Source organism: Trifolium pratense, linkage group LG7 (genome assembly GCF_020283565.1).
Source record: "Trifolium pratense cultivar HEN17-A07 linkage group LG7, ARS_RC_1.1, whole genome shotgun sequence".
In the NCBI taxonomy this organism is placed as follows: domain Eukaryota; kingdom Viridiplantae; phylum Streptophyta; class Magnoliopsida; order Fabales; family Fabaceae; genus Trifolium; species Trifolium pratense.
Genome location: NC_060065.1, coordinates 12,192,897 through 12,205,137, shown reverse-complemented (window position 1 = coordinate 12,205,137; position 12,241 = coordinate 12,192,897).

Genomic DNA, 12,241 nt, shown 5'->3' with positions numbered 1-12,241 from the left:
CTTATTTTCTTTCATGGAACAAATAATCAAGTCCACTAACTTTAGAGATTATTTGATTTGTTGGTTTGTAAGTGATTATGAATCAATTGTTTACTTATTCATTTGAAATATTTAGTTGAGTGGAGTGAGCCATATTAAAGTTAGAATGAATGAAACATTCATATCAATTGGTTTTATTATTCGGTTATGCAAATTAATAAGAAAGATTTGTATTAGGTTGTGTTCCTAATAGCTTAAAGAATAATTAGAGAATAATATTGAAGTTTATTCTATTTGTTTTGAGATACTAATATTATTATTATTATTATTATTATTATTATTATTATTATTATTATTATTATTATTATTATTATTATGTTTTAAGAGTGATCCTAGTATTATAGTTTATCGGTATCCGTAGAACTGAGCTGTTTTATCTTGGGGACTTCGTGGTTGATCGTTTGTCTTGCACATTTGGGCAGTGCCGCGAAACGTCTTAAAAAGAGCGTATCGACCCGTGACTCAATCCAGTAATCTCTTCGGTGGATGAAAATTATTTTAACGATTTTGAACCTGGGAAACAAAAGGATTATAGAATGTAATATGTTGGATATTTTATAAATAATTTATTTTAAAGTTAATTATTTTATAATAATTAAATTAATAAATTTATTTGTAACCAAGGCATAACATATTATAAAGTAAATGTTTATCTTTTAATTCTTATTAATTGGTTTTCAATACTAATTACTAGGATTTTATGGTTGGAAGGTTAATAATTTTATAGAGGATCCAATGTATTGTGCTTATAAGAAATATACCAAGAAGAAAATAAAAAGGTAGAGAATGAATGAGAAAATACTCATGGAAGAGATTGCTTCCTCTTCCTTTGTTTTATATGAGGTCAAAAATCACACTATTAAAATAGAAAATTATTTTCCTCTTTACATACAATTGAGTTATCTTCATGGATTACATCACCAGTGTTTAATTATTTCTTGTTAGTTCTGTCACCTCGGATATGATTCATATCCGGGAAGGACCTGTTGAATCCTGGGGGATTTGCGCTTATGAGGCGGATAAATCCTTAAGGACAGTGCGATCAACACGCCTCAGGTATTGTTCGATGGTTCACTATTTTGCAGGTCATTCATGGTTTTGAAAGTTCATGGCTGCTTATGTTGCGGTGGTTGACGAAATCAATAAAGATAAGTTTCTATAATATCTATTCTTATTTTATGTTATTCGTTATTTGATTACTTATATAAATATATGTGGTTTATTATTGTGATTAGGTCTAATTTTTACAACATAATATAGTACAAAATTGTTATGAACTATTCCTAGAGAATAACAAGCATAGAGAAGAAGAGATGAAGGAGAGAAAGAGAAGAGAGAATAGACTATTGTATTGTTCTATTCAAGGTGTGTATTACATTGTAACAAAGAGTGCGGCTTTGCTCCATTTCCAAAGGCTCCTTTTATACCCAATTCATTGCATAGATGGATGACACGTGGAAAAAATAAAACTAGTGGTTGAGATTAAAACGTTTAAATTAACTAGTAATTATTTGCTTATACCGTAAAAAAACAAAAGAAACACGCGTTCTGATACAAAACAGAAACCCTTTCATCTTCGCCTCATCGCTGCCTCTCCTCCCTCATTCTCTCGCCGTCGCCGCCTCTTTCCGTCACGGCGGCGTTCTTTCTCCTTTCTTCTCCACACATGACACATCATCAGCACCACCTCGCCGTCTCGCCTTCATTTCGTCTTTAATGCTTTCCTTTCATCTTTAATGTTGTGTTTATTACTAAAATTTATTTGACGAACAAATATTGAGAGTGAAATGATGAGGAGCTATGCTTATTACTAATCTGGTTTATTCAATTTGCAGTGGTTTGTATTTAAATGTTATGCTATTCAAATTGTTTTGTTTGTGGAAACGGAAGCGGCGAGAAAAAAGGACGAAGGAGCCGCCGTTGTGACGGACAGAGGGGTGGCGCCGATAGGTGGTAAGGTGTAGATGGAACGAATGTTGTATCAGTGAAACAAGATGAAGAAGAAGACTTACTGTTTTTTACTGTTTCTTTCTCAGTTCTTATTTCTTTTTTGTTTTTTTAAACAAATACTTAATTATTAGTTTTAATCTCAACCGTTAGTTTTATTTTTTCCATATGTCATCCATCTATGCAATGAATTGGGTATAAAAGGAGCCTTTGGAAATGGAGCAAAGCTGCACTCTGTAACAAAGGGGTCCTATTTATAGGACACAATTAGGGGACAAGAAAACCTACACAATAATGGACATTCATTACATATTATTCATAACACTCCCCCTTGAATGTCCATGAAGGATATTCTTTCTCTAAAAAAAACTCTAGTGAAGGAAAAAGAGTACATCATCATTTGTGTGTGAACTGCCTCATTAAAAACCTTACCAGGAAAACCCAGTGGGACAAAACCACGGTGAAGGGAAAAAGAGTGCAGAACATATTTATATCTCCCCCTCATAAAGACAATTATTATACATGAGATGAAAAATCAAATAATCTTCTGTACTAGCTGCTCCAAAGTTTTACTAAAAGTTGACTCTGTAGAAAATTCTGTCATATCTTCTTTATTATACTCTTCTCTAAATTAGCACTGCGTCTGATATTATCTTCATGTTGAGTTGTTGCAGGAACCATCATTTTGTAATAAAACAACGAATTTCTTGTATGTGTTGAATTACAATCCTCAACAAAAACATCTTCTCAGCTTGCTTGATGTAGTGCTAAAATCTTCACATGATTGGATGATATTGTTGTTTCTTTAAAGTATAAATAATTCTATGTTTTGCTTTACTTCAATATTTGGGTTGGATGAATAGGCAAAAATAAAATACTACGAAATTATAGCAAATATATTAGTGAGCTTAATTGAATTAAGATATGGTACTTCAGGACCAATTCAAATTGTTCATCATTTTCTTGAGACATGACACATCAAATGACATTGCAACCATTTTTAGTATACAACAAATTAGATTTGTCAATGTCAAACTGTTTTAATACTTTTGCTATATAATCTTATTTAAATTATAAATTTAAATGAGAATATCTCATAAGCTCTTCGGGAGTCTAGATGATATTTTATCATTAATATAAGCCTCGGATATAAATAATTTATTGTCAAATATAACTAAATCCTTCAGGGATCATCATTATCAAGTGAGCCAGTAAAATACGTTAAAACACATATTTCACATGAATTGAGTATTTCAGATGCTACTCAACTTAATTAATTTTTTGAATTCACTTCAGGTGAATATGCTTCTTGAAAATCAATGATTGACATTTATCAATATACTTGATAAACAATTCAAACTCTAAACATTTTGTTTTTATTATTTTTCTCTTGAAAACTTATTCATATCGATTTATCTCCATCTGCAGATGAAATGGACTACTGGTCCAAAAACATTTCGCTTTGCAAAGCTAGTTTAATTTTGTATCAATTGCGTCTATCTTATTTAGTCAATCATTTCATTGTCTATAATCCTTAATAGACTTTGATTTATGATCCTCATTGTCATTTATCACATATATAGCGCTTTATTATGTGCAAAAATATTGTCAACGTTGACTTCATCTCGGTTCCATCGTATTCCATTCATGACATAGTTTGTCGAGATCTCTATATTTTCTAAATTACAGGTACCTGATAAGTTCTTCTGGAACTAGAAAATTAATTATGTCAAATACTATTTTCATATCCTCGCTCGGGTCATCTTTGTTTTTAGCTCCTTTTCTTATTTGAGGATTTTTATCTTTGGAACCGATTTGCTTACCATGCTTCACGCGTGGTTAGGAATCATTTGCAATATTAGATTGTCCAACAGGGACATTCATTTTTATTGGAGCATTAGCAGCTGTTGATTGATTTCATAAACTTTGCAAATGAGTTATCTTTTGAACTTCTGGTTCATATTGATTTCTAAGAGGATCAAAATAACAATTATTAATTTATTTCAAAACATTTCAATTGAACTTCTAGTTCATATTTTTTAGCTGCTTATTATCTCCCCCTAATATTGGGAAAACTAATTCACCAATTGATAATCAGCCCATAAAGCTGTAAAAAAATCTCCAATTATTGGCTCACTTTGGAGATTCATATAAAAATTATTTTCCCAATATTCTTTTACTACTCATTTAAATGCATTATATTGGAGCAATTGAGACGTATCCAACACATCCAAAAATGTTTATATGGGAAAATAGGTTTATAAACTAAAATTCAAATAAATTAGGGGAGAGCTTATGTATATAATAATTTGTTGGCATGATGCTATTCAATATCTCAACATACATGTTTGAGTGTTCCCAACTATAACTTAGAATGAATCTTCAGGTCCATTATTTTTTGTTTGTATGAACATATTTCACAAGATGTTTGGTATAAATTTCAATTAACATATGATATTTATCAAATACTTTCTAGAATAATATATATAAAATGATCTCTTAAAAATAATCTCACAAACTTCTGGTTGTGAGTTTATAACAAACATACATGTGACCATTTAGTTGATGCATCAATTAAAATTTTAGGAATCTAATCGGTCCACATGATCGGTGTATTGATTTACAAATATCACCTTATATATATTCTAAAAAATAAGAGACGCTCGTTTTCTTAATTTATCAATTTTCTTTGCGAGCTAGTAATACACAAAAAAATATTAGATTGAATGAACTTCTGGCCATTCAATACATATCCATAGAAACTTTTCGCATCATAATAGATCAGAGATGACCCAACTGATCTTGCCAATTACAAACTTATTATGATTTGTAAACTTCTGGTTTACAAGAACATGTGCTTCAATTGCACAAATATATATAAATATACCCCAAACTAGAGGCAAATGTTGATAATATGTCTCGTAATGTATAGAGATACAAGATCTCATCCATTTCTTGTTTCAATAGGATATTCATTTATGCGAATATCCTTCAAACATAAAAAAAATCTTTAAGACTTAAAAATATACAATATATTGGCAAAGCGTAACTTTATTTCTCGATATAACAATGCATTGGCTCTTCTGGAACCTTCAATAATTTTTGTACTACTAAATATAAATGTTAATTCCTTCCAAAAAAAATATATAAAATTTAATTTTTCATAAATAGTAATATCAATGAATATTTTCATGCTAACAATTATGTTTATGTGGATTTCAGCAGAATTATAAAACAGTAACAGTTAATTTTTTTTTTTTATCTAATAATTTAAAATCAATAAATTGATTTAAATAAGTAACAGAATAATTAAAAACCAGTTTATATTTAAAAACTGTAACCGAATTATAATTATAAGTAATTAAGAAAATAACTGTATTCAAAGCTTAAGAAAACATAATCACCATAAAATAAATTCAAAGTTTAATGTATAAAAAGCTAAATGTAACTTTTTTCTTAGGCATATATTTCATAGGGAATAATAATCGTCTACCTCATAGTAAAATATAAAATAGATAGATAGAGATCTTACTAAGTTGTGCATCGAGAAATAAAGTCGAATTATCATGTAAAAACTTTCACATTTCAATTGATAATTATTGAAATTGTACCAATCTAAAATATGATTAACCAAATATTTTTGAAATTATTTTCATAAGTTTGCTACTTCAGGAGCATATTCAAGAGACATACATAATCGTTCTTTTAATTTTGGTCCAATTTATACTAAGATCAAATAGATCATGTGGACTTTAATCGTGTTGTAAAAAAAAATTAGTTCTTCAGGAACTCAACAACAAATCTCTATTCATAATGGCTAGAGAAATTTACAATTTTACAATCTTTCATGAATGGTTAAATTATTTGTTCTTCAAAAATTATACCAATAATATTCATAATATTGGTTAAGAAAATGCACATTCTTTGAGCAATCCATCAAAGATGCGCTAATATTAAAGCTTTAGCTTTTCAAGAACTATATCACAAGTGATCTTCATATAATGATCACAATAATCTTCATAATTTCTTCAAGAAAATTTTATTCTTTGAGCAATCATTCAAAGATGCTTCAATATTAAGGTTTTCCCTTTTTCTTTTCTTGTTCTTCGGGAACTAGCTAATGTCACATATATTTTCAATAGTTTTGCTAATTTTCCCACTTTTTTTCCGGGGCCATGACTATTACCACGACCATAACCACAATTTTGTCCATGATAATCGTGTGTTGCTACATTCACTTATGTGAATGGAATAACATCAGTGGGTCGGACTTCATTCACTTCTGGGAATGATTTTTCATTCATTTCTCATTGATACTATCATCAAATAAAATTAAGCAAATAATTAGATAAACATAACAAACACAGTCAAATAAAAAATTCCAATTATCTTTATTAATATTAATATAATGTAACATAAAATTTTATAATGCAAATTAAATAGTAACATAATGAAATTAATAATAATTATAATGTAACCTATAATAATAATTATAATGTAACGTATATTAATTAGTAAGTTATTGAAAAAAAAATTGGCATATGCATAGAATAGGTAAAGTATGAAAAATAATTTGTTTATACTTTTCAATATGATACATGCAAAATTTGCGTATGATATGCATTTTTTTTTTTTAATTTTTTTATGTTTTGTACAATATAACAATAAATATTTTTCTAACCCATGTACTTAAGAATTGATATACAACAAGCATGGTTTTTGATTTGTTAGAAAAAGGGTTTTACTTTTAATTTGTTCATGGCCAGAACCTCCTTTCCCAAATTTCACTTTTAGTAATTGTGTACCTCATACTCTCCTATGACCTTGTAAATCGATATTGAAAAAAGATAGAGACAACATGATAATTCCTATAGGGTGTCGCTGGGAATTGAAATTAAAAGATTGTTGGTTGATCCACCGCGGAGCAGGGATGTAAAACTGGAATTGTATTTAGCAACCATCAAATAAAAACCTAAAACACGTGAGTCTAAGGAGAGTCCACACAAGTTATCATGTTGCATAAATATTAGCCGCTTGATAAAAAATTTAGACGGATAAGATTTGGTGTCAAATTTTAGATTGACACCTGGTGTCAACGGATCCTAACTATATATATATATATATATATAGAGAGAGTCAGGATCCGTTGACACCAACTAGTTTGACACCAAATGTTACACCTCTCAAAAACGTTTTAACCGATATAAATTTTATAAAATCCACCGTTGGATTGAAAGTTTACATCATATAGATCATTTGTGTAAAATTTCAGACAAATCCAAAATCATTTGATATGCTATTGAGACACATAAAGATTAACGGCATTTAAAAAATACAAAAACCGTTAATTTTGATGTATCTCAATAACATATCAAATGATTTTGGATTTATTTGAAATTTTACACAAATGATCTATATGATGTAAACTGTCAATCCAACGGTGGATTTTATAAAATTTATATCGGTTAAAACGTTATTGAGAGGTGTAACATTTGGTGTCAAACTAGTTGGTGTCAACGGATCCTGACTCATATATATATATATATTGAGGTAGTAGCCCTTTGCTATTCCTCTTTTGGAAAAAAAATTAAATTATATAATAATCAAATTAATAACAAAGTTGACCATCAGATTAAAAATTGTCCCTCTTCATTTGATTTATAATCGGACTAATAATTTCACATTAATTATAATTATCAGTACAATGAAACAAATTAGGATACAATTGTTTTTTGAATGGCAGGATACAATCATCAGTATTGATTATAAAAAGTACCAGTAGTGTGCAATTTAAAAGGAAATACTTTCAAAGAGACCGTATTAATATAGTCAATGCACTAAAAGCAGTGATCAATGTAATGGTCTATGTTTCTACTATTCCCGAATTTTTTTTATCAAATTAAAAACTATTATGAATAATAATATGTAATGAATGTTCATTATTGTGTAGGTTTTCTTGTCCCATAAATGTGTCCTATAAATAGGACCCCTTGTTACAATGTAAAGCACACTTGTGAATAGAATAATACAAAGTCTATTCCTTTCTCTTCTCTCTTCCTCTTCTTCTTCTCTATTCTTCCATATTATGGTTCATGCTTAGAAATAGTTCATAATACGTTATCAGCACGATAGTCTCTCCTCTTTCAAGAAATGTATAGCAACTATGAGAAGTGATAATTTATTTTCTGTATGATTTTTTTTTATTCTATTTTTTCCAGATCCTTTTATTTTTTTATATTGATTCACAACGTACGGTCGAGAAGCACCATTGTGAAAATTTTGAAATATGAATCACGAAGATTCATAGCCTACGATCCAGAAGTATCGTGGTGAAATTTTTGAAATATAAATCTTGAAGATTCATAGTGTGATGAAATTTTAAAATATGAATCCTGAAGATTCACAAGCATACGTTTCTAAACATGAAATTTTATAATATGAATCCTAAAGATTCATAAGTGTATCATTTAAAATATGAACCATGAAGATTCATAGATATGAGTAAAATGAATTTATTTATTTTTATAATTTTTCATATTAATCTTTTATTTGTGAAGAATTCAAAAACATCAATCCTTGAAGGATTGGATAAATAACTGATTTTCATATTTTTATATTATTTTTGTTTCGATTGAATTTGTGAAGAATTCAAAAACATCAATCCCTGAAGGATTGGATAAATAACTGATTTGATCTGTTATATACAATTCTTGAAGAATTTAAAAATCAATTTTTATACTACGCGAATTCTTGAAGAATTCATTATGGATACATCTATGAAGGATCGTACAATTAGATATATTATAATATATGCATGCTTTTATATAGCATTTTTGTTTATTTCTTTTGTTTTTATATATATGCATCCCTGAAGGATTGCATAAAGGATTATTTTGACATTATAACGATATTATATAGTTCCTGAAGAACTTAAAAGAAAAAATTAAATTATTTCTTATGAATTCCAGAAGAATTCAATATACATGCATCCTTAAAGGATAACTTTATCAATTTTTTTTAGAGTCATAACAAGTTATAATTTTTATTGGATTTATTTATTTACCGTAATAATAATAATAATCAAAACTAAACATACATATATCATGCGCCAATTTTTCTTATAGAATACTTCTTTGTATATTGCTCATGATCTATGCATATCATGTTGTTGTTAAGTAAAAAATTTAATTTGGTGCAAATCATATTTATTTTTAACAAGCGAGCACATAACATATAATCATATGCCAATTTTTTTTTCAATAAGTTACTAATTAATCTTATTCATAACATAGGTTACATTATAATTATTATTAAGTTACTATTTAATTTGTATTATAAATTTTCAGTACGTTACATTACATTAGTATTAATAAAAAATAATTGGAATATTTTTTTTTATTTGACTGTGTTTATTATGTTTATCTAAGTATTTACTTAATTTTATTATTTGATGATAGTATATATCAATGATAAATGAATGAAAAATCATTCCCAGAAGTGAATGAAGTCCGACCCACTGATGTTACTCCATTCCCGGAAGTGAATGTAGCAACACACGATTAACATGGACAAAATTGTGGCCATGGTCGTGGTAATAGTCATGGCTGTGTTAATTTTAAAAGCTCGGCTTCTCGCTAGAATTGAAAAAGAAAAAAAAAACAAAAGGAAAAGTTGACAAATTAGCAAAACTAATGAAAATATATGTGATATTAGCTAGTTCTCGAAGAACTAATTAAAGAAGAAAAAGGGAAAACCTTAATATTGAAGCATCTTTGAATGATTGCTCAAAGAATGAAATTTTCTTGAAGAAATTATGAAGATCATTGTGATCATTATATGAAGATTACTTGTGATATAGTTTTTGAAGAACTAAAGCTTTAATATTGGCGCATCTTAGATGGATGTTGCTCAAAGAATATGGATTTCCTTAAGTATTGTTAATGAAAAAATTATTTGTATAGTTCTTGAAGAACTTAAAATCAAATATTAAAGCATTCTTGTAGTATCGCTCAATGAAATGAATGATTGTAAAATTTTGAATTTCTCCGGCCATTCTAAAAAGAGATTTGTTGAAGAACCAAATTCTTACGGCAAGATTACGATCTATATGATCTATTTGATCTTGGTATAGAATGGACCAAAATTAAAGGAAATTAATAGAAAAATTATTTATGTCTCTCGAATATGCTCCAGAAGTAGCAACTTTGAAAAGATAATTTCAAGAATATTTTGTATATCCATTGTTGCACATACATTGGATGAATATTATTGATACATTTAGCTCATGATTGAATGCATGGTTCATACGTTTTTTCCCCCTAATAATAAAGATTATTCTCTTCAAAATATTTTAATTATTACTATCTTGTAATTTAATTTTTTGGTTACAATCTTTTAATTTGTAATTCTGCTGAAATTCACATAAACATTATTCTGTTATACTTTATTTCTACTCTTTTAATTCTCATACAAATAAATTATTACTTTTATTATGTTCTACTGAAAAAGAATTTTTTTTGCTGAAACATATTTTGTTAGCATGAGAGTATTCATCTTTATTACTATTCATAAAAATAAAAAAATAAAAAATAAAAATTGGAAGGAATTAAATCCTATGGTTTGATAGTACAAATATTATTGAAGGCTCCAGAAGAGCCACTACATTGTTATATCGAGAAACAAAGTTATACTTTGCTAATGTATTGTATATTTTAAAGTATTAAAGAAATTTATTATATATATGTTTGGAGGATATTCACATAAATAAATATCATATTGAAACAAGTAACGGAGGAGATCTTGTATTTCTATATTACGAGACATGTTATCAATCTTTGCCTCTAGTTTGGGATAGTGCAACGTAACTTAAGCGCATATTTAAGTAAACCAGAAGTTTACAAATTAAATCATATTAAGTTTGTCATTGGCAAGACCGGTTGGGTTATCCCGGATCTATTATGATGCAAAAAAAAAAAAATATTGATACATATTGAAGGGCTTGAAGTTTCTTCTTTCTAATAATTTTTATGTATTACACTAGTTCCCAAAGAAAGTTAACAAATTAAGTAAATGAGCTTTTTTTTTTTAGAATATATATAAGGTGATATTTGTAAATCAATACACCGATGATGTGGAACAATTATATTTCTATAAGTTTAATTGATGCATCAACTAAATGGTCACATGTATGTTTGTTATCATCTCACAACCAGAAGTTTGTGAGATTATTTTTAAATAGCTCATTTATATATATTATTTTAGAAAGTATTTTATAAATATCATATGTTAATTGAAACTTATACCGAACATCTTGTAGAATATGTTCACACAAACAAATAATAATGGACTTGAAGATCCATTCTTTAGACGTCTAAAGTTAATTACACGACCGATACTTATGAGATTATAACTTATAAGTTATATTTGGGAACACTCAAACATGTATGTCGAGATATTAAATAGCAGCATGCCAACAAATTATTATATACATAACTTCTCCCCTAATTTATTTGAATTTTGGTTTATAAACCTAATTTCCCATATAATGCATTTAAATGGGTCGTAAAAGAATATTGGGAAAATATATTTGATATAACTCTTCATCCCTTATAAATTATATTGAGCCAATAATTAGGGATTTGTTTATAGCCAGAAGGCTAATTTTCAAGTGATGAATTAATAAATTATTATTATTATCTCATCTTGATCCTCATATAAAATAGCTTGAACCAAATTATCAAAAGATAACTCATTTGCAAAGTTTATGAAATCAATCAATAGCTGCTAATGCTCTGATAAAAAAGAATGTCTCTGTCGGACAATCTAATATTGCAAATGATTCTTAACCACGCTTGAAGCATGGTAAGCAAATCGGTTTCAAGGATAAATTCCTCAAATAAGATAAGGAGCTAAAAAGAAATATGACCCAAGGGAGGATATGAAAAATTTTGAAAAAGTATTTGACATAATTATCAGTTCCAAAAGAACTCATCAGGTACCTGTAATTTATTAAAACAAAGATATCTCAATAAATTATGTCATGAATAAAATACGATGAAACCGAGATGAAGTCAACATTGACAATATTTTTGCACATAATAAAGCGCTATATGTGATAAATGACAATAAGGATCATGGATCAAAGTCTATTAAAGATTATAAGACAATGAAATTATTGACTAAATAGGTAGATGTGATTGATACAATATTAAACTAGCTTTGCAAAGCAAAAGGTTATTGGACCAGCAGTCCATAC